A 21,045-nucleotide genomic window follows, 5' to 3' on the forward strand; every position below is an offset into this window, starting at 1 on the left:
TTTAGAAATGAATATAAAGGCACCAATTATCCTAAAATGGTATAAACAAATTAAACTCATCTAATAAAAATAGTGATCACTGGATGGTTTTTAATTTAGCTACATAGTTGTTTTAAGAGATATTAAAATAAAATATCACAGAGAGATTTAATGTTAGAAAAATATACTGCAGGCAAATATGAAAAGCAATAAAGAGCCAATATAGTAAATTATTACCAGACAAAGTAGAATTTAAGCAAAGTATTAGAAATAAAGAACTACAGTGCCTGAAAACAAAGGGAAATTATCCAGAAGTATGAAAATCGCACAGTTGCAGGCAGCCACACACATGGCTTCAGAACATGCAAAGTGAAGATCAACTGACCAGAATTCATGCCCCTTGTTCAACAGAAAGATGTAACAATGGCAATATCTTTAAGGCTAAATATCTGAATGGCATAATGAACAAGTATAAGCTAAGAACAAACATAAAATCTTGGTAGAAGGTATTCTACCTACCAGTCACAGAGGATATTTTGACAAATAACAAAGAACCAATATTCTTGAGGCTCCATTCCTTGATGACAGTGCAAATTTATAGAAATTAAACAGTAAAGACAAGACAATTGTATGAGTCTGAATCTCTTGGCCTCCCCCCTCCGTGTCTTATGAATTTTTTTATAGGTCTAGGACAATAGCCACAATAAAAATAGCAAAGCAGGCACAAAACTTCCTTAAAATTACTTTAATGTCAGAGCTGAAGTGAGCTCAAATGTGACTTAATTAGAAAAGGTATGTTCTGGATATGTTTTTAAATGAAATGTTGAAAATAAATGTACTAAAGATTCAGTTCATAAACCCAACGGGGGAAGGAGCAAATTCAGAGATGAGAAGGAAGAAATGCATAAATATGAGCTAAAAATAATAAGGCCAATGGAAAGCTAAGATGAGATATTTTAATAAACTAATTATATAGACCAAAGCCTGACAAAACTGATTGGTGTGGCTTGAGTGTGTCCCTCAATGTTCAAGTGTTCCAATGAGGAAGTAGCAGATTTTAAAAGTTGTCTAAGTAGGAGCTAGAGAGATCAGTGGATAAGAGCACTGGTTGCTCTTGGAAAGGACTTAGGTTCAGTTCCCAGCAACCACACAGTAGCTCACAACCACCTGTAACTCTGTTTCCAGGGAATGTGTACCCTCTTCTGGCTCCCCAGGCACCAGGTACACACACTGTGCAAAGACATACATGAAGGCAAACATTCACACACATAAAATGAAAAATAAGTATTTTTAAAAAGTTGTATAAAGTGTCACTGTGTAAGCCCAAGGTTCCAAACAGCCAGCTCATGCACTAAAGACAGGTCTGGGTCCCACTGCCTGGGTGCCTCCCAAATAGTTCAGTTGTCTCACTTATCCAGAGGACCTGATCCAGTTGGGGGCTCCACAGCTTTTGGTTCATAATTCATGTGTTTCCATTAGTTTGGCTATTTATCCCTGTGATTTTCTAATCTTGGTCTCAATAATTCACACTCTTACAGCCTGGAAGGAGGGGACTGGAGCTAACTGTACTGAATCCACCAGGTTGAACTGAATCCCCAGGGGAGTCTTGGCCCTGGAGGAGATGGGAATGGAGGGGAGGGGCTTGGGGAAAGGGGGGGCAGGGGCAGGAGGGGGAGGACAAGGGAACCCATGGCTGATGTGTAAAATTAAAACACAAATATAATAAATAAAAAAGGAAACAAAATAGTGAAAAAAAGTTGTATAAATAATATAGAGTCCACACTCACAAAAGGATTGATGATTTTTACGTAGGAAAGGACTCTTGATAAGGGTCCCTTGATGAGTTTAGCTATTGGTGAAGTACTATGGTGTACACCTGATAGTTGATAAATAATTGCTTCTTCTTTCTATCTTTCTCTGTCTCTCTCCTCTCCTCTCTCCCTTTCTTCCTCTCTCTCCTTCCCCAAGCAGAAATCTCTATAAAATCCCTTCCATCTTACCAGTCTCCATAATGGTAAGAAGGATATTTCTGTTCTTTATAAATCACTATACCAGATATCTTATCTTAGCAACCAAAATGAGCTAAAATACAAATCAAGGGAGAGAAATAGTACATAGAAATGACCATTTTAAGGAAAAATAAATACTGTAACTGTGTGTTTTTAAAGCCTAACAAAATATGGCCAACAAAGTCAATAAATTAGAAAACTTAATCAAAAGCACAATTTTCAACAAAAATATAAATCATGAAATTGACTCTGCAGTAGTAATAGGTCATAATCTAACATTTCTTGGGTTTTGGTTAAGATGAATGGTAGACAAACCATTATATAAACTTTTATTCTGAGTACAGATTGAAAACACTGATCAATAAAAAAATTATTCAATGAACCATTTTGTATAATATATCAAACAATGGTAAAAGGAACTTTTTTCTAGATTTCAAACATCACATATAAAGTCAAAGAAAGGAAAATCATATCTTAATATCATAAAAGTAGATTAAAATCACAAAAATATGATCAACTATTAATGTAGCAAAATTCTAAGACAAACTATTTTTTTAATTAACCCCATGTGACTAGGACTGTTGATGACTTTTCTCTCTCAGCAGTCTGTACTGAACCTTCTAGTACCATTAGTGGTAATCAATAGAAAGGAAGCTTCCAGATCAGTACTAGCTTAAATTTCCCAAGTCCTGCAACTCAAGTATATGGCATCTTCAGCATCAGAGTCTTGCCATCTAGTTATTGTAGATAACCAATAACATTGAAAATAGTCTGCTTTATTTTAGGGGGTTTATGGAGTCCCTTGACCAACAACGTGAAGGGCAGTAGTATCCCCTACAAGGCACAGGGCTGATTGTTTGATAACTTAGGGTAGCAATCAGAGAAGCAGATGGTCATTAATACAGAGACCTACAGCTGGCCAGAGTTCAGAGAATGAGTAACTGTGTAGTACTCCACCTTATATGAGACATCTATGTCGTACTTTCTCTCCACAAGGCTCAGGAAACCCTGTAGAAGAGGTACTAGAAAGGTCGTAGGAGTCAGACACTGGGAAGGCGTGACTTGTGGACATGTCAGCGCCATGGCATTCATGAACTCAAGGCATGTGTATTTGCACATCTAAGACCTACAACAAGATGAAGCCAGTTAAGATCCAGTGTGACACACTCAGGAAGCCCCGTCGCTAGCTGAGGAGCTCCAGCAGCTGGAAGCTGCAGTTGTAGGAAGTCAGTTTTCTTCAGGGAAGTAGCTCTTCTGAGGTGTACATGCTATAATGGATGGCTTACACATGTGCACATATGAGCAGCTGATTGGCTCAGGGGGCTATGAAAAGAGGACATGAAGTTGGGAGAAGGATGTGGTCAGAGGATTCTTATCTGAGTTAAAGGGCAAGAGGGAGGTGAGATGAAGAAAATACATTGTGTATGAAATTCCAAATAATGAATAATAAAAGGGTTTTTTTTAAATAAATACAAAAATTAGTATTTATCAGGTAAAACAAAGATAATTTGCTATTCAAAAACATTCACACATAATACATTAAAGAAGAAAAGCAATGCAATTATCTCAATAAATTAAATTTTAAATTTAATGAGTTTAATGGCTCATTAATAAAAAAAAATGTTCCTAATATGCTAAAGTAGAAGGTAATAATAAAAAAAATCCTAACAGATTTTTACCCAAAGTCTACAGAAATCCTGACAAATATTGATGAATGACACTTAAAAAAAATTCTGTTGTGTCTTTTTTATTGCAAATGGTGCTGGAAGTTTATTACTACCTTTTGGTAATAACTGAATAAATTAGTAAATTTATTTATTAATAGATGAAAATAAATATATAATGTGCATATATAGACAATGGAAATTATAATATATAGTTAAAATTTTTAAAAATGCAAAAATATTGCTGATAGTAAAAATGTTTATCAAAATTATTAGATTTGGGATTGTTAAAGTTAAATATTTTATCTGCAATAAAAAACAATCATCACTTTAATGCAATAGTAAAAGGCTACAAATCTATTCCAGAGATAATATGTTCTTGCTGCCTCAAATCCCATGGGCTTTTATTTCTTATCATTGGTGAATTTTGCCAAAATATATTTGGATGTATAATTTTCTTTCTTCCTGAATCTGTCTTGGAACAATGAGTCCTTTAATCTCTAGATTATCTCTTCATAACGTGTGTTTATCTTATTTTAGTATTTGTTTAGTTATATGGAATATTTAATATTTGCCTATTAAATTTCCGGATCTATCTCATTTCTTTCCTCATGATTTCTGTTTCTCTAACTTCTTTTGAAGTTAGGTTAATTAAGGCTGTGTGTGATAAATGCTAGCATAGAAACATAGATAAATGTACTAAAAGGAATGAGTAAGTCATAAACTCAAATTTGTCAGGAGCTCCAAATACGACAGAGGAGGCTATCCTTCAGGGTTTGAGATGAAACACTGTTAAGTTTCTTTGTCAATTTCAGTTGAAGAAGAAAGAGAAACTAATCAGCACACACTTGATATGTAAACTGACCTTGGAATCCTTAGTATCTATGATGGGAGGCAGGAGCCACTAAAAATGAGATACCATGATACAAATTAAGCTTTCCTTGACCAAAGAGATGCTTAAAAATACTCCCACTTAAGTTTACAGATATAACACTCTATGTTAAATATATCCACTGTATCATTTACAAGATCACTGAAGCAAAGAGCATAAAATCAGAAATGCAAGGGGCCTACAATTTGCCATCTCTACTGCTCACGTTTTTAAAATACTACCTTTAAAATACAATGCAACATTTACACAAAGTGTCAATGAAGTTGGTGTTAACTTGTACAAACTGGTTCATCATAAATTAGGGGAAAGATTATGAAAAATCAATTATTCTACAAAATTCATTGCTTAGCAGTGGAGAGCTACTTAAAATAATTGTCAGAAGAGCTAAGCTTTGCTTTTACTAAATAACAACAAATCTTCCATTTGTTGACCTTTCTATAATGGAAATTAGCTCCAAGTAGCTTGCTATTAAGAAAAAAATTAAGAAAGGAGATGACTTTTTAAAACAGTGGTTGAAAAAGAAACACATTTTAATACTTTAGTTATCGATCAAACGTTTTGAAAACAGATGTTTTGGGAGGCTTTTGTCATAATGTAATACCATTACTCTACTACAACTGTGTCTCCTGGGAAATGTACTGAGGGAATAGTTAAAACTATACACAGATACTCTTATATTGCTTGACACTCATACACGTGAGATGTTGCCATGAATTTGATGATGGACAATGTCAATCATCTCAGAGTCTAGTGGAGATGAGCAGATCAGAACAATAACCAAGCTTGTTGCCAAGTGAGAACTCCTTAAACAGTTTTGAGAATAAAATGGAACAAGACCTTCCCTGAAATTTGAATTGCATGAGGAGAAGGGAAGGGGAAGGAGGAGGAGAGGGAAGGGAGAGGGAGGGGGAGGAGAAGGAGGAGGAAGAGGAGGAGGAGGAGGAGGAGGAGGAGGAGGAGGAGGAGGAGGAGGAAAAGGAAGTGAGTTCATTTTGTATTGGCCATCTACTATGTGGTTAGATAGAGAGGGTCTGGGAGGAGATGGGTGTGACTATGATTAGAATATATTATATGAAAAAATTTTTTCATTTAAAAAGAAAGAAAGAAAATGAGGTGAGGAAAATTCAAAGTCTACACATCAGTTCCAAAGCTACCTGGTTTTAGAAGGACTTCCGTTCTTTGTTTGTGGGCAGTATAGAATCCAACCCTGAAAATCTCAGCACTTTGCCAACTGGAGACTGAGAGTAATAAATGCCACTCTCTGGGCAAAGAAAGCAGGTGCCCTCAGCCTCAGGTTTAGATGCAGGTGTGCCTCTGTCTAGCCTTCCCTCTTGTTATACACAGTAACAAAAGCATGCCAATTATCTTCAAGTTTGAAATAGACACTTTTGGAAGAAATAGGTACTCTCTTCATCTCTCCATCTGAACTTACTCCTTGGGATATTCTATCCACAAACTAAGAACAGAAACCCAGTGGGAGAATTGATACCTACTCCTTACATGGAGTTGGCAAGAAAAATAATTATACCTAAATTAGCATTTGTGTGCAGGAAGACACATGGTATTTTGGTCTGACCCATGTGCCTATCCAGCCACATAGAAAGTTCTCTTCACTAGCTTTTTCACTGTAGGCCAGTTCCTGTGCTGTTGTTCCTTATATATCACACTCTAAAGGAACTTGTGAACAGAGGAGAAATTCATGCGAGACTAAATTTTGGGTCCTTAACCTAACCGTTCTCAAGCATTCATGGGTGCGAAAGCCAACAAGGGGTGAAGTCTTACTGAATCAACACTCTGATCCTTCAATAGGTCTGAAGTGAGATCTTGATGGTCTTTCTATCAAACCTAATGTAGCAAGGCCTTAGGCCATATTACTGCCTTCTAAACTTTCCCTAATTACCTGAAAGAAGAAAACCCTTGATCCCTTTAACTTGAATCATGGCTTTTATCCCAGAATACATTTATAGCATGTTACAGGCTGAATTGTATCTCTGTAAAATTCCTATATTGAAGGCCTGTCTATCCCTGGTAGCTCAGAATGTGACTGGAGATGATAATAGGACCCTTGAGGAAGAGATTAAATACAAATGAGGCTGTTAGGGTGGGCCTGACTGGTGTCATTTTCAAAAGAGAAGATGTAGACATGTGAACAGACAAAAGGTGTGTGTGTGTGTGTTAGCGTGTGTATGTCCACAACAGAAAGGCAATATGAAGACACAAGAAGAGAACTATCTGCAAGTCAAGGAAAAAGTGCTGTGGGATGGTCTGTACGTCAAATGTGTTGCTCTGATTGGTTAAAATAAATAAGGTACTGATTGGCCAGTAGCCAGGCAGGAAGGATAGGGTAGGCGGGACAAGGAAGAAGAGAAGGCAGGGGACAGGAAGGCTGGGAAGGACAGACACTGCCAGCCTCTGCCATGAGAAGCAACATGTAAAGACACAGGTAAGCTAAAAGCCACGTGGCAAAGTATAGAGGAACAGAAATGGGTTATTTAAGATAGAAGAAGTAGATAACAAGAAGCCTGCCACGGCCTTACAGTTTGTAAGCAAAATAAGTTTCTGTGTGCTTTCTTGGTTGGGTCTGAGCGACTGTGGGACTAGCTGGTAAGAGAGATTTGTCCTGACTGTGGGCCAAGCAGGAAAACTCTAACTACAAATGGCGCCCAACGTGTTGGCAAGAATTTCTACCTAAAACCTGAGAAAAAAAGATTATAAAACGGAGCTAAAAACAGCTTCCTAATTGTCTCTCTCAAGTTAGCAGCAGCCTGCCGGTTTGAGCTACTATGGCGGGTTCCTGGCATGTGCATCTGACCTGCAGTGTGGCGGGAATGAGGACTCTACAAGCGGCACTTTACTCTGCTGCATGGTGGATTTAGCCTTTTCGAGTTAAAAAAAAAAAAAAAAAAAGGTTTTGGGTATGTGCTGCTTTGATAGAACTGGTACACATGGCTCCAGACCCAGAGCTGGTGGTAAACTGTACCACCGCCACGTTGGGAAGCTAAGGTGGGTGGAGCCACCAGCCACAGTGGTGTTTCAGTTTTACAAAGATGGATATTACACAGAGAATCTGGTTTGTCTTGTCTTTGGGATTTTTAACTGCAGAAAAAGATTTGATCGTAAAAGCTGTTGAGTTAAACAAATATGTAAATTTTAAAGGTACCTTGACTTCAAAATTTGGATATAAGGATATGTTGCTTTGGAAAAGAGTCTCTGCTTTTGTTTCTACAGAAAGCCAGAGGCTGTGGATTTGTTCCAGATTAACATACATCAGGTTTGATCAGCCAAGACCACCTGAAAGGTCTCTGATGACACCATGGCCCAGATGATCCGACATCCAGAATGGTTTCAAGGCAACTGGCTCAGAGGTTTACCCTCATGGACTACTCCATAATTCTAAAATTTTCTTTGTGTCCCCATAAGATACAGCGCCCCCCTCCAGCAGGAAGTAGTAAGAAAAACTATGCCCAAATTCCCAGCTGGCTTTGGAGATGGAATTGGCTCACTCCTTCTCTAAACCCAAGCACATTGTTAAAAGAAAAGGTTAAGAGATTCTTGTGTCCCAAATTAGAAGAGCCCTCTGGTATGGGACAGAGAAAAACCAATATTTTATTTAAAACACGTTGATTATAAATGCAATCTCTTTCTAAAGATAAAAAGGGGATATGATATAGATATGATAGGATGAAAGGGTAGATTAATGAACTTACTTCTAAAGAGCAACAACTCATTTAAAATGTTTTACATTGGTATAGATTACAAACTTAAAGTTAATTTATATTTTCTACTCTTGTTTAAGGTATTATGTTTGTACAGCTCATTTAAAATTGTAATGGATAATTAAAAATAGAGTAATAACTGGTCATCTATGATAATCATACTCATAGCTATGTTAGTTAAGTCTTCTAGGTATACACAGAGATATTTCAGATAGACAGGTAATCTTCAAACACTTCAAAGGTCTACAGAATATGGCATTTAAAATATTTTTAAAATTCAGACTTTCTGGACAGTGAGAAATGTTTGCTCCTGGCAGCACCGATTTACTTCAGAGAGGAGGATGGGCATTGAAGACACTTCATATGGAGTTTATCCTTACCTTGGCAAAAATAGCCATTTGGGCAAGAAACTGTTCTTGCCTGGACTGCTTGATCGACTGGACGTGCAGAACCCATAGAAAGGTGACCACTAAATTTTGCTTGACAAAATGGTCCTTCAGGTTCTTGCTTCGCAGAGGAAACTGCCAGACATTCTACAGGACACTGAGAGAAGTGACCAAGAGAGTCTAGTCCTGTGGGCTGAAGACAAATGTCCCCAACTTTACAAAGGAACATTAGGTGACTGTCCGGGCTGCCAGCTGTCTCTGTCTACTCTTGCAAGACTCCCAAAAAATGCTTGCATCCTTCTCCCGGTTCTCAGGTAATATCATATCCTTCTGAGGCCTTGGATATGGTTGAAGACTAGATAGTTATAATTTCCTCAGTTATAATAAAAGATAAGTTAGATATAAAACTTTAGACTCACAAATATAAGATAGATAGGATATCTTCTTTAATATTGTAACTGTAATTCTTGCTTGATAATTGTTTTATTATCTAAAATTTTACTATATAAATGTTAAAACCTTGCTTTTTAAAAAAAGAAAAGGGGAAGTGCTGTGGGATGTAATGTATGTCAAATGTGTTGCTCTGATTGGTTAAAATAAATAAAGTACTGATTGGCCAGTAGCCAGGCATGAAGGATAGGGTAGGTGGGACAAGGAAGAGGAGAAGGCAGGGGACAGGAAGGCTGGGGGGACACACTTCAGCATGAATCTTAAGTGTTCTTATTAATGAAAGTCAACCTGAGGCCAGTTATTGGGGTGACTGCTGGAAGATCAGAGACACAGAACAAGCCACAGCTATCTCACCTTGCTAGTTCATCAGGTGATCCTGTTTCCTCAGGCTGGAAGCTTCTGAGTCCTTGTCCCAATGGTTCTCAGCTGAACTGTGCTGCTCCAAAACCTAAATGCTTATCCAGCCTAATGCTTAACCAAATGCTTAACTTAGTTCCTGGTCCTCACACCTTATATACCTTTCTCTTTCTGCCCCCACTCCATGGGATTAAAGGTTGGGTTTCTGGGATTAAAGGTGTGGGTCACCATGCTTAGCTGTTTCTAAAGTGGCTTGAACTCAGAGATCCGCTAGCTCTGCCTCCCAAGTGCTGGGATTAAATGTGTGTACCACCACTGCCCAACTTCTGCTATAGCTTGCTCTGACCCATTTTCTAGCCACCATTTCTGGCTCTGTTCTAGTGGCTGTCTGTTCTCTGACCCCAGATAAATTTATTAGGGCACACAATATTGTTGGGAACACAATACCCACCTCAACACACTGCCAGCCTCTGCCATGAGAAGCAACATGTAAAGACACCGGTAAGCCACAAGCCATATGGCAAAGTATAGACTAACAGAAATGGGTTATTTAAGATAGAAGAAGTAGATAACAAGAAGCCTGCCATGGCCATACAGTTTGTAATCAAAATAAGTTTCTGTGTGCTTTCTTGGTTGGCTCTGAGTGACTGTGGGACTGGTAGGTAAGAGAGATTTATACTGACTGTGGGCCAAGCAGGAAAACTCTAACTACAAAAAAAGCTTCCCTAAAAGCAATGACATCAACTACCACCATGACCTTGAATCTCTAGCCTCTAGAACAGTAGGAAATAAAGTTCTGTTATTTAAATTATCCAGACTATGTTATGTTAAGCTAGTCCAAGCATATCCAGACCCCATGGCAGTGAAAGAACTCACATGTGTGATTTATTAACTGTGTGTATCTATAATATTTAAGGAATAATAAAAACATCACAGGTATCTGCAAGCTGGAAATAGGCACTTTTGGAAAAGCCCATCTGACTTCCAAAATTGCTAACAGCATGAAATCCAAAAGTTACAGATGGACATAGCTGAACTGAACTCCATTGACAACATTTTGGACAGGATAGTTAAGCAGGTGGTTGGGGAGCTCTTAGAAGACAGAATCAGAGCTGTTAAAGGAAAAATCTTTGGTTGCAGAAGGATAGTGGAGCTGACTAGCTTTTTTCCTGTGTTGTTAACTGGAAGAACCACAGTTGTACTGTATCCAGATTCCAGCTGAAAAACTGGGAAAGGACAGTGTGATGTGATACTTTGGGAAAGCTGGAAAAATATGGAATGAATTTGATTTGTCATCCAATTGATTTGTGGTTCTGAAATGTACAACCCTATAGTGTTAATCAAAGAAACAATATAAATATGAAGATTAAAACCCCTGCAAGAATCATAAAAAGGCAAGTTAAAAATATCACTAGTGACCTACATATAGACATAGAAAGCTTGTGTGGTTAAAAAAAAACTCAGTGTCACCTAAGATGCTGTGGTGTGCACCTATAACCTGAGTCCTGGGGAAGCAGAGACAGGGGAATCCCATGGACTTGCTATCCAGCAATTCTAGCTGTGTTGACAAACTCCAGGTTCAGTAAGGGACTCCATCTTAGGCAATAAGGTAGAGAGATAGAAGAAGAGACCCAACATTGATATTCATCCTCCAAATGCATGGGCACCTATGTACATGTCCAATCACACACACAAATACACATATACTTGTACCCACATTAACACAAACAGAGAGAGAGAGAGAGAGAGAGAGAGAGAGAGAGAGAGAGAGAGAGAACATGAATCTTTTTTGTTTGTTTCTTTGTTTGTTTGTTTTGGTTTTTCGAGACAGGGTTTCTCTGTGCAGCTTTGTGCCTTTTCCTGGAACTCACTTGGTAGCCCAGGCTGGCCTCAAACTCACAGGAGGCTCTGCCTCCTGAGTTCTGGGATTAAAGGTGTGTGCCACCACCACCCAGCGAGAATATGAATCTTGAGGTGAACAGAGGACTATGCAGAGAATAAAAAGAAAGCAGCATACTACTTATTTTAGCCTTCTTGCACTGATGTGTCCATATGATCAAGATGTGTCTATATGATCTCTCTAATAGGATGAGGACAGACACTGTCTCTGGGATTAATACCTTGAAGGATAATGTCTGTGCTGGGGGCAGAGTTTATTGGTAGAATGTGTGCCTGACATGTGTGACAGAAACTTGTCGGGGAAGCAATTCAGTTCTAGGGATGGTGGAATCCTGTTAGATGACACCTGGCTTTCAGACCTCATGGAGCCTTCTTGCTGTCCTAGATAGCTTATACCCAAATATTTAGCAAAGTGAAATAAACTCCCATCTGCCTAACTCATGATTATATCTAGTCTCCGTCTGAGCCCCTAAATCTCTGTCCTAAGTAATAAAGTGTGGCTAGCTGACTAGCCGAAACTGCTAAGTGGCAACAAGAACCACCATGGTCAGCACCATTCAGGAGGCCAGGAAAACCTTAATGGCTTAAAAGCACCAAACTTACATGCTACATCTCAATGATCTTGTTGTATGTAAGAATAATTAAAAGTAAAGTATAGAAATACCCACAATTTAAATGTATATTCATTCTCTCTCTCTCTCATTGACTTTCAAACTCAGTATGAGTGCTCTTCGGCTATGATAACAAAGTGTGGCATCCCCATGGATGACAATGACATTAAGGGGCCCTTGAATTCAATCCCGATCAGATCACATGGGAAAACAGTCAGAGCAGTACAAGGAAGCAAAGATGGACCCAAACCATGTAGATCCTTTGGGAACTAGGATGATGTCCACAGGAACACACACATACATATGGGTACCATTTTCTCTCCTACAGCCTCCCAGTCTATGTGCCTGGGCCTCTCCCATTAATCATCACACACCATCTCAGACAAACTTGCTTCACTTTGGGATGCTTTTCCACAGTAGTCTTATTCTAGTCATTTAGCACAATGCTGAGGAATCAAATATTTTTTGTCTTGGGGAAGGATGGTGTGAAGTTTTTGAATGTCAGGAAGGCTTTGTCTGGTAACAAAATTAAACAAATAAGTATGCAATACCTCATGTAAACCAGACGTTTAATATCACATCCAATTCAGAGCCTCTCTCATCTCTCAGTCTAGATTGGTCTTGTAGCTCAAGGCAGCCATAATTTCTTCTAGCCCTTTCTGTCCTGGCTCATCTCACCCTCTTCTCCCATCCCCACCTGCTTCTGTGCAGGTGAGAAGAAAGATGGAAAGAAACATACTCTATGCTTTTCTAGTTTCTCTTAGAGCTGAGGGTGATCTCTCATCCTCATGTCAGTCAAGTGTCTTCCCCTCCTTTATTCCTCCACTATCTTTCGGTGTCGTCTCTGTATGCCTCTGGACTTCCATCTCCTTCAGTCAGGAAAACATGTCAGTCTCCATATCTCTTCATTCTCTCTAAATTCAGAGTCTATGGGAGAAGATATCCTGGTACCCTCTTTACTTCTCTCAGCCTGGATAGCTCAGGCAACTCTTCAGAAGCCCCAGGCTTGGTAAACTGTTCTCAAAGACTTTGGCAATTGGCTTGGCAAATCTCCATGGGAAAGGGAAGAAAAAGGACAAATGCTTCTCCCTGAGGCCATGGATCCCTACACTATCCCAAGCAGCTCTCTTGTTGGACTCTTCCAGCCACACAGGCCAAATGGCCTGCTGGGGGTGGGTTCTGATGGATGCATTCTATTCAATCTCTGTATAATCCACTAAGATTTCTTACATTTCTTTCTCATGAGGGTGAAAGCAACTGTCTTGTACCAAATGTTCCCCCATACTCTCCTTCATAGTAATAGACCATTGCTACGATGCTGAAAGCACACAGGTGCCCAATCAGAACCATTATTGCCCAGATTTCTTTGCGGTAAAGATTCTAGATTCCAGTTGAGAGCCAGAGATTGGATTCACCTGTAAAAACAGAAGCCAGATCCCAGGGCAGACCTTTGCTTGGCTGTTGCTGTTGGTCAGCAAGGCCATGATCTCTCCAGAGTATGTTTTCTCAGTAAGTTCTAGATGGGTCTTTACCAGGACATCATTCCTTCATTTCAGCATCATCTTTCACCCAGGGAGGCAAGGAATTTCCTACATCACCAAGTCCTGCTTCCTTTCTGGTTAAGTCTTCCCTGGTTTGCCTCTGCTTTTTCTCACAAGCAAGTAAAAGCATCTAGGAGACACTGTCAATGTCTATCAATGTCTACTTGAAATCTCCTTCAAGAAGACCATCTGGTTCACAAAGGATGCTCTTTTTGCCTCGACACAAACATAGGTAACAACCTTGACAAACCTGTCCCCACATACGTAGTGGAGTTCACAGTCAGTTCTTCCTCACTCTCTTTCAAGACCTGGATGAATCTTCAAACTATCATTCTCTCCTTGGTTATCCTTCTGGGATCTGTCCCATTTTTTTTATTTACTTCCAACGCTAAATCCTTTTTTTGTGGTATCTGATACAAATACATCAGTGAGCTATGACTGTGTAACAAATTATCACAAAATGCCATGGCTTTAAACAACCACCAAATCTCACAGTTTCTTTGTGTCAGGAAATCAGGACACTTCATTAGTTCTCTCTGGCTCAGTCTCTTCATGCCTGTAAGGATCGAAATCACCTCAAAGCAAATCTGACATGACTTCCAAAACAGGGCAAAGAGAACACGAGATATCTTAGAATATCTTTCAGCATCAAAGAAGTGCTTAGGAGCACATTGTTCTTTTAAGAGGAGGGCATGTCAAAAGGACCCAAGAACCAATCTGAAAAGTTCTCAATGGCCAGAACTAACACGATTTGAGCAGCATAATATCTTAGGCCATTTTGTGCTGCCATAAAAGAGTAGTACAAGCAGGGTAATTTACAAACAAATGATATTTATTTGGCTAATGGTGCAGGAAGGCTGAGAGGTCTGAGGGCATGATGCCAGCATCTAACAAGAGCCTTTGTGCCACATTATAATATGGCAGAAGGACAACTGAGCACAAAGGAGCGAGGAAATCAGGCCAACTCTCTTTTACAATAGTAACAGTCTCCTGGTAACTAACCCTTCTCCCACTGTGATGGCATTAATCCATTCATGAGGGCAGCGCTCCCCAGGACTCGGTCAACTCTTTAAGGTCCCACTTGTTAATATCATCACAATGGCAATGAAATTTTAATATGGGTGCTGGAGGGTGCAATCCATCCATCACAACAGTAAATCACAATGAAACTGAATGGTTACCCAATGAAGGAAATCAATACCTGTAGACACACGCAAATATAAATAGACAATGGAGTAAAATGAGTAAACAAAAGAGAAAGGAGCAAGCTTCCTTACAGAATTGATTGATAAACATAGACGGTCTAATTGATAAACATTCTAAAAAAAAAAAGCCACCAGAGACCCGAGGACCACGTATCCTGGGGATGCCTTCCCACCCCACCTCTGCTCCTGCCCGCATTGGGATTAATGCATCTCCAAACCCTTGTCCGAGAAGCTTTTGTTTGCAGTAGATAGTGATACATACAGAAAACTACAACTGACCAAGATACAGAGAATATGAGACTGTGGGATGTCTAGACTTAAATGGGACATCTATGCCATGCCCCTCCTTCCAAGGATCTTGATGTTAGATGGGGCAGAAAGACTGTGAGAGCCAGAGGTTGTGGAGGACTCCAAGGAAACAGTGTCTCCCAGACACGACTGAGCACCTACACATCTGGACTTACAGTTAAGTAGTTGTAGCAGCATACCAAAGACCTTTGCAAGCCCAAGCCAGATCAAATCCCAACATGGAAAGGTGAGGTCCCAACCCTCTTATCAGGAGCTGTTGGCAACTGTTAACTTCTGGGGGAATGAGAGAAAGAGTCAATTTTCATTAATAGTATAGCACCTGATGGGTCAATAATGCCCCTGTGGAAGGCCACACATCTAAGAATATATGGGCAACACGTGTTGGACTGATGGGTTAAAAAAAAAACAAAAAACAAAAACCAAGACACAAAGTTAGGTGGGAAGGGAAATGGGGGTTGACCTAGGAGGGGTTGGGGAAAGAGGACATGTAGCAAGAATCTTAAAAGGTCTTATTAATAAAAACAAACCCGGAGCCAGGTATTGGGGTGAATGCTGAAAGATCAAAAAAGCAGAAGAAGCCACAGCCACCTCATTCTGCCAACTTAGCTGATCCTGTTTCCTCAAACTGGAAGTCTCTGAGTCCTCATCTGGAATGAATCCCAGCTGAACTACTGTTCAAAAGCCTAAAAGCTTAATCATCCTAAAAAACCTCTAGTTTCTGGTCCTCGCACCTTATATAACTTTCTGCTTTACTTCCTGGGATTAAAAGTATGTGTCACCATGCCTGGCTGTTTCCAGTGTGGCTTTGAACTTACAGAGATCCAGACAGCTCTCTGCCTCCAGAATGGTAGGATTAAAGGCATGTGTGCCACCATTTTCTAGCCTCTATGGCTGTTTATGGCTGTTCTGTTCTCTGACCCCAGATAAGTTTATTAGGGTGCACAATATTTTGGGGAACACAATACTACCACAGAGATGTACACTATCAAAACACATTTATGAAATTCTCAGAGATTAATTTAGAAAAGAGTGTGGGTGGAGAAGAAGGTGTGAAGAACAAAAAGTTTTGTTTAAAAATCCCATAATGAAACTGAATTCTCTGCGTGTTAATATAAGTTACATAGTTAACTTAAATAAGTAAATACATTTACTCTTTTATCTTCAAGAATTTAATAAATAGAATAAATACAAAGGGAATCAGGAGTTAGGAAATCCCACTTAAGATAAGAAGGAAATATTCACTGCTGCCAGCCAAGACTTATGGATAAGTGCTAAATGAGTAGGCCAATTTCCAAAAGAGGCAGGATACAGCTATTCCTACACTTAAGGAGAGTGGGGTTGACCAGCCGACAGGAAGCTGAGAGTGCATTCACTGCATTCTTCTATGAGACAGCCTGGCAGTGCACTGAAGAGAATCAGTTGCTTTCCTTGTGAATGCCGCCATTATGCAGCATCAAGAAAGTATACCAACCACCACCCAAGGAAAGACCTAAAGCTTTTGAAATATAGTTGAACGTGTGCTACTGTTGTAGCCATCAATCCATCCATAATAAGCACTAGGTATCTTATTTGTATAGCATATCTGTATCCTTTGGCAAACTCACTAAATACTATTCAGAACATGACCACAAAATCCTTTGTTACTTCTCTCCTATGGTTGAACCTAGTGACCTGTTTCCAACAACTGGATGAGAGGGAAGAATTAATACTTTGACTCTCCCAGGGAGAAAACTACCACATGTCACTTAAAGTCAGGGACCAAGTCATGTCATCTGATACAATGTGAATGCTGACTTGTCCAAGACATAGTCTTTCTGTGGTGCCCCTCCCCAGCACCAATAACATCAGCATGTGGTGCAGTCTGGGTATTAAATGGGTCCCAGATGCTAATTGAAGGATGGGTCTTTGGCCAATGGTACTATTAGTGGAACCTTTAGTAGATAGGATGGGGGCAGAGAGGAAGTTCAGTCATTAGAATCACGTCCTGAAAGGGGATGTTGAGACCCAACCCAAATCCATTCAATTGGATTCTTCCCCCTCCTCCTTCTTTCTTTCTCTCTTTCTCTCTCTTTTTCTTTCTTTCTTTCTTTCTTTCTTTCTTTCTTTCTTTCTTTCTTTCTTTCTTTCTTTCTTCCTTCTTCTGTTTCTGTCTCTCCTCTCCTGTTCTCTCTCTCCGTTCTTCTCTCTCTCCCTCCCTCCTTTCCCCCATCTCCCTCCCTCCCCCTCTCTCTCTCTCTCTCTCTCTCTCTCTCTCTCTCTCTCTCTCTCCTTCTTGGCTGCCACAAAGTGAGCAGCTTTGCTCCCTACATATTCCCACCATGATGTACTGCCTTACCACAGCCCATAAGGCAAGAGAACGAGGCTAAACCCTGAAACCCAGAGCCAGCATGAAACTTTCCTCCTAAAAGCTGATTTTTCCCCTCATGTTACCATAACAACACAAAGCTAGCACAGCATATTTTTGATTTAAAAAAATCAGATAAATTCAGATTAAGAGACATTATACAGAATTCCTCAAAATGCTTTTAGCCAAGAAAGACAAAGAAAGAGAAACTGTCACAGACTGGAAGAAGCTGGGTTGGCATGATGACCAGATGCATGATGGGATCCTAGAGCATAAAAAAGTATTTAATGGAAAAACTGAAAAATCCAAATGAGGTCTGTAGTTGAACTGGCAGTGTTGTGGTACTGTTAACCTCTTAATTTTGGTAAAGACACTGTACAATGATGGCAACATTGAGGAACTCACTATGGGATCCCCTGAACTTGGTAACTCTTCAGTAATCTAAAATCATTTCATGTGTTAAAAAAATCCATATAAGACTGAGGTGATTTATTGGGAGGTGCAGCAGCTGCAGAGACCTATGTGGGGGGGACTGAAATCACCAAAGGAAGTGAGAGATGGACAAAGGCTATTGAGTATGCTTTATTACCACTCCCAAGTGTCCTCTGCATCTCACAGACTGATCAACCCTAAGTGACAGCAGTGTGTCGTGACTGTGCCATGCTTCCATGATTCTGTCACTCCTGTGTTCTTGGGTTGCTACAGTGACGTGAGATGCCCTCATCCACCTCTTCAGGGGAAGGAGAAGTCTCTGCTTGGTCGTGTAGGGCAGGAAGTAATAATGCCTTTTACTCAGATGGAGCCTGGATCCCAGCACTCCTCTGTGGGACACGACCAGTATCACCTCTGGCCACAAAAGCCCAGGGGTTTATGTTCAACCACGTAATTGGTGACTTCACTATGCATATTATAAACCACTTATACAGATTTATCAGAAAACAAGTCATCTACCCAAACTAGCCTGCTTTTCTTTAAATTGACTCTCCTATCCCAGGTTTATCCCAACTCACTGTGTAGCTGAGACCAGCCTTGAACTCCTGATCCTTCTGCCTCCAACTCCCAAATACTGGGATCCCAGATATACAGTATTACACCTGGTTTATGTTATGCTGGGGACCAATCTCAAGGCTTTATGTTTCTAGGCAAGCATTCTACCAACCGAGCCACATCTCCAGGCCCAAACTACATTTTTTTTACAATATATTATATGGATATACATTTTTTATCCTTTATGTTTAGTAAGAAGTTCACTCACTTTTATCTTAACTACAAAAACGCAAAGAACTTTGAGTAATGATTGCATGATCTGCCTAGAACAGTGCCTTTGTGTTTCTTAAATGTTGATACATTACATCACCCAGACAGAAAATACAGCCCAGAGTGTAGGATACACACATATTCACCACAAAAACAACCATATTGTAACACCAAAATTTATTTATAAAATTGGTCAAGGAAATTGAATTTAACATATGCTGTTATCATACAAAAAACGTTTAATGAAATCACACTTTGTATTTATACAGTACCTTTCTTCCAAGGAGCAAAAATATGGCTCAGATATTCTTACTCATTCTCACACCATGCTTGACAGGTGGGTAAGTAGCAACATTTATACTGAGTTTTAATCACTGGGAAGCCAAGATGTGCTTGGGGAGAAGAAACAAGGCACACACAGGAAACCAGAGGCTCAGAACTTTCCAACCTGGTGCCCACTGGCTTCTACCTAGACATTTCTCTGAAATCTTCACAGCCAGTGTGAACACTGCGGAAAAGAAGACAGGAACAGCAGAGAGATAAAAACAGGTCTGTACCAGCCCACTCAGGAAGCCGATGGTAGCAAACGCAGACTACACACTATTCGATGCTAAAAGTTGTGTCCAAACCTTGATTATCAACTTAACTCTACAGAACTGCTCAAGTGTAAGACTCCTACAGAAGTTACTCTGCACTGTTGTTAAGGTCTGGGGTGCCTATGCCAGTGGATGGAAAGATGCTCACGAGTCATCGCCTATTGGATGCATTTAGGGTAAATCAATTATCAATGCAGGGGAAATCAATTTGAGCAGCACAGGAATTCTTGCATAAATGATGACTGTAGGTGGGAAGGAAGCAGCATGGTGTGGTCCTGGGACACTTTCAATGCTATTCCAATGAATTAATAAACTCTGCAAGGTAAACATAATTACAGACCTCTCTTGGAGCCTGAAAGTTTATGTTGAACAAGAAAATGACCTGAAGATGATTTTCACATGTACAAGATTGCCTTTCAGAAGGCTTTGATGCCTAGCATCCTCTGTAGTGTGTGGCGTCCAAATTGTACTCTCCACCTTCTTTTTTTCTTTTCTAGGTAACACACATTGGAAAAAAATTTTGAGATCCATCCTTGTATTCAACTAGTATCAGCAAATCTTGGGACACAGTAGTACAGTAAGGAAGGACAAAAGTACATGGCAACTTCTGAGTTAAACAGACAAAAGAAGTATATTAGATTCTGGTAAGCATGGGTAGTGTAGGAAATGAAACAAAAATAACCAGTGATACTTTATTTTCCTGTGTGTCAGGGGTGTGCATCCTGCAAGACACATTACCATATCATGTATGTGCCTTACTTCACCCACACAGATGCCTTTATAGAGTCCCATTTTATAAACTGAGGGGTGTTAATACACTTGTTGGAGGTCAGAGAGACACACTCAACTTTCTGACTTGAAACCTGATACTCAGCCTGTCTTTTGCTCCTCAATTTGAACAAAGAACTGAGTCCTTCCTACTTTTCATTCCTTCCCCCAAACTGAAGAAAAACCATAAACAACATTTTTAAGTGTCTGTGTGTGTGTGTGTGTGTGTGTGTGTGTGTGTGTGTGTGTGTATGTGTGTGTAGTGGGGGCAACCTGAAGAGACCAGAAGAGGGTATCAGATACATTGAAGCTACAGCTGTAAGCATTTATGAGATGCCCAATATGGGTGTGCCTGAAATGTTTGCAGGGATCTGAACTCTTTATGATTGAGCAGGAAGCGTCTTTAACCATTGAGTCTTCTCTCCAGCCCCACAGACCATCACTCTTAACATTAAAAGCTTAGAATCAATTCAAATCTGATCTATAATAGCACTTTCTAAAGTCTGTGTCAAGACATTCAGACACATCAGATACTGCCACTGCTTTGATGTTCATAGCCTTGAACTATATGATGGCCACTCCAGTCTTCATGCTTCCATATTTGACTAATTTGGAAACCCATTAGGCTGTGCACTATGAAGCTGAAAACATAAAAAATAAACTCTTTCAACCATCTAATTTATGTAGCTCTCAGTAAATTATAATGACACCTCTTTAATTAATTAATTAATTAATATAATTAGGTAGTTTATTTAATTAATGTCCCTGGCAGGTAAAGTTTTTAAACTTAGAATGTTGGTTGACCCACAAAGGACAGGAAAATACAGAGACCCCTGCAGCATCACTGAACTTCAGGACAATCAGAGGATAAGGCCTATTCTATGTGACATCCCTTCCCAGGACCCACAGCAACAAAATGAGCATGAGAAGAGGCCAAGATACAAGGACCTCACCTTGAGAGCAGAGTCTTTCTCGTCAGTTGCTAGACATCTTCCATTGCATGCTTGGACATAACTACCGTAGACTCAGTCTGCTTCAAGCAATAACTAGGTTTTCTGACAC

This window comes from Onychomys torridus, chromosome 19 (assembly GCF_903995425.1).
Source record: "Onychomys torridus chromosome 19, mOncTor1.1, whole genome shotgun sequence".
Taxonomy (NCBI): Eukaryota; Metazoa; Chordata; class Mammalia; order Rodentia; family Cricetidae; genus Onychomys; species Onychomys torridus.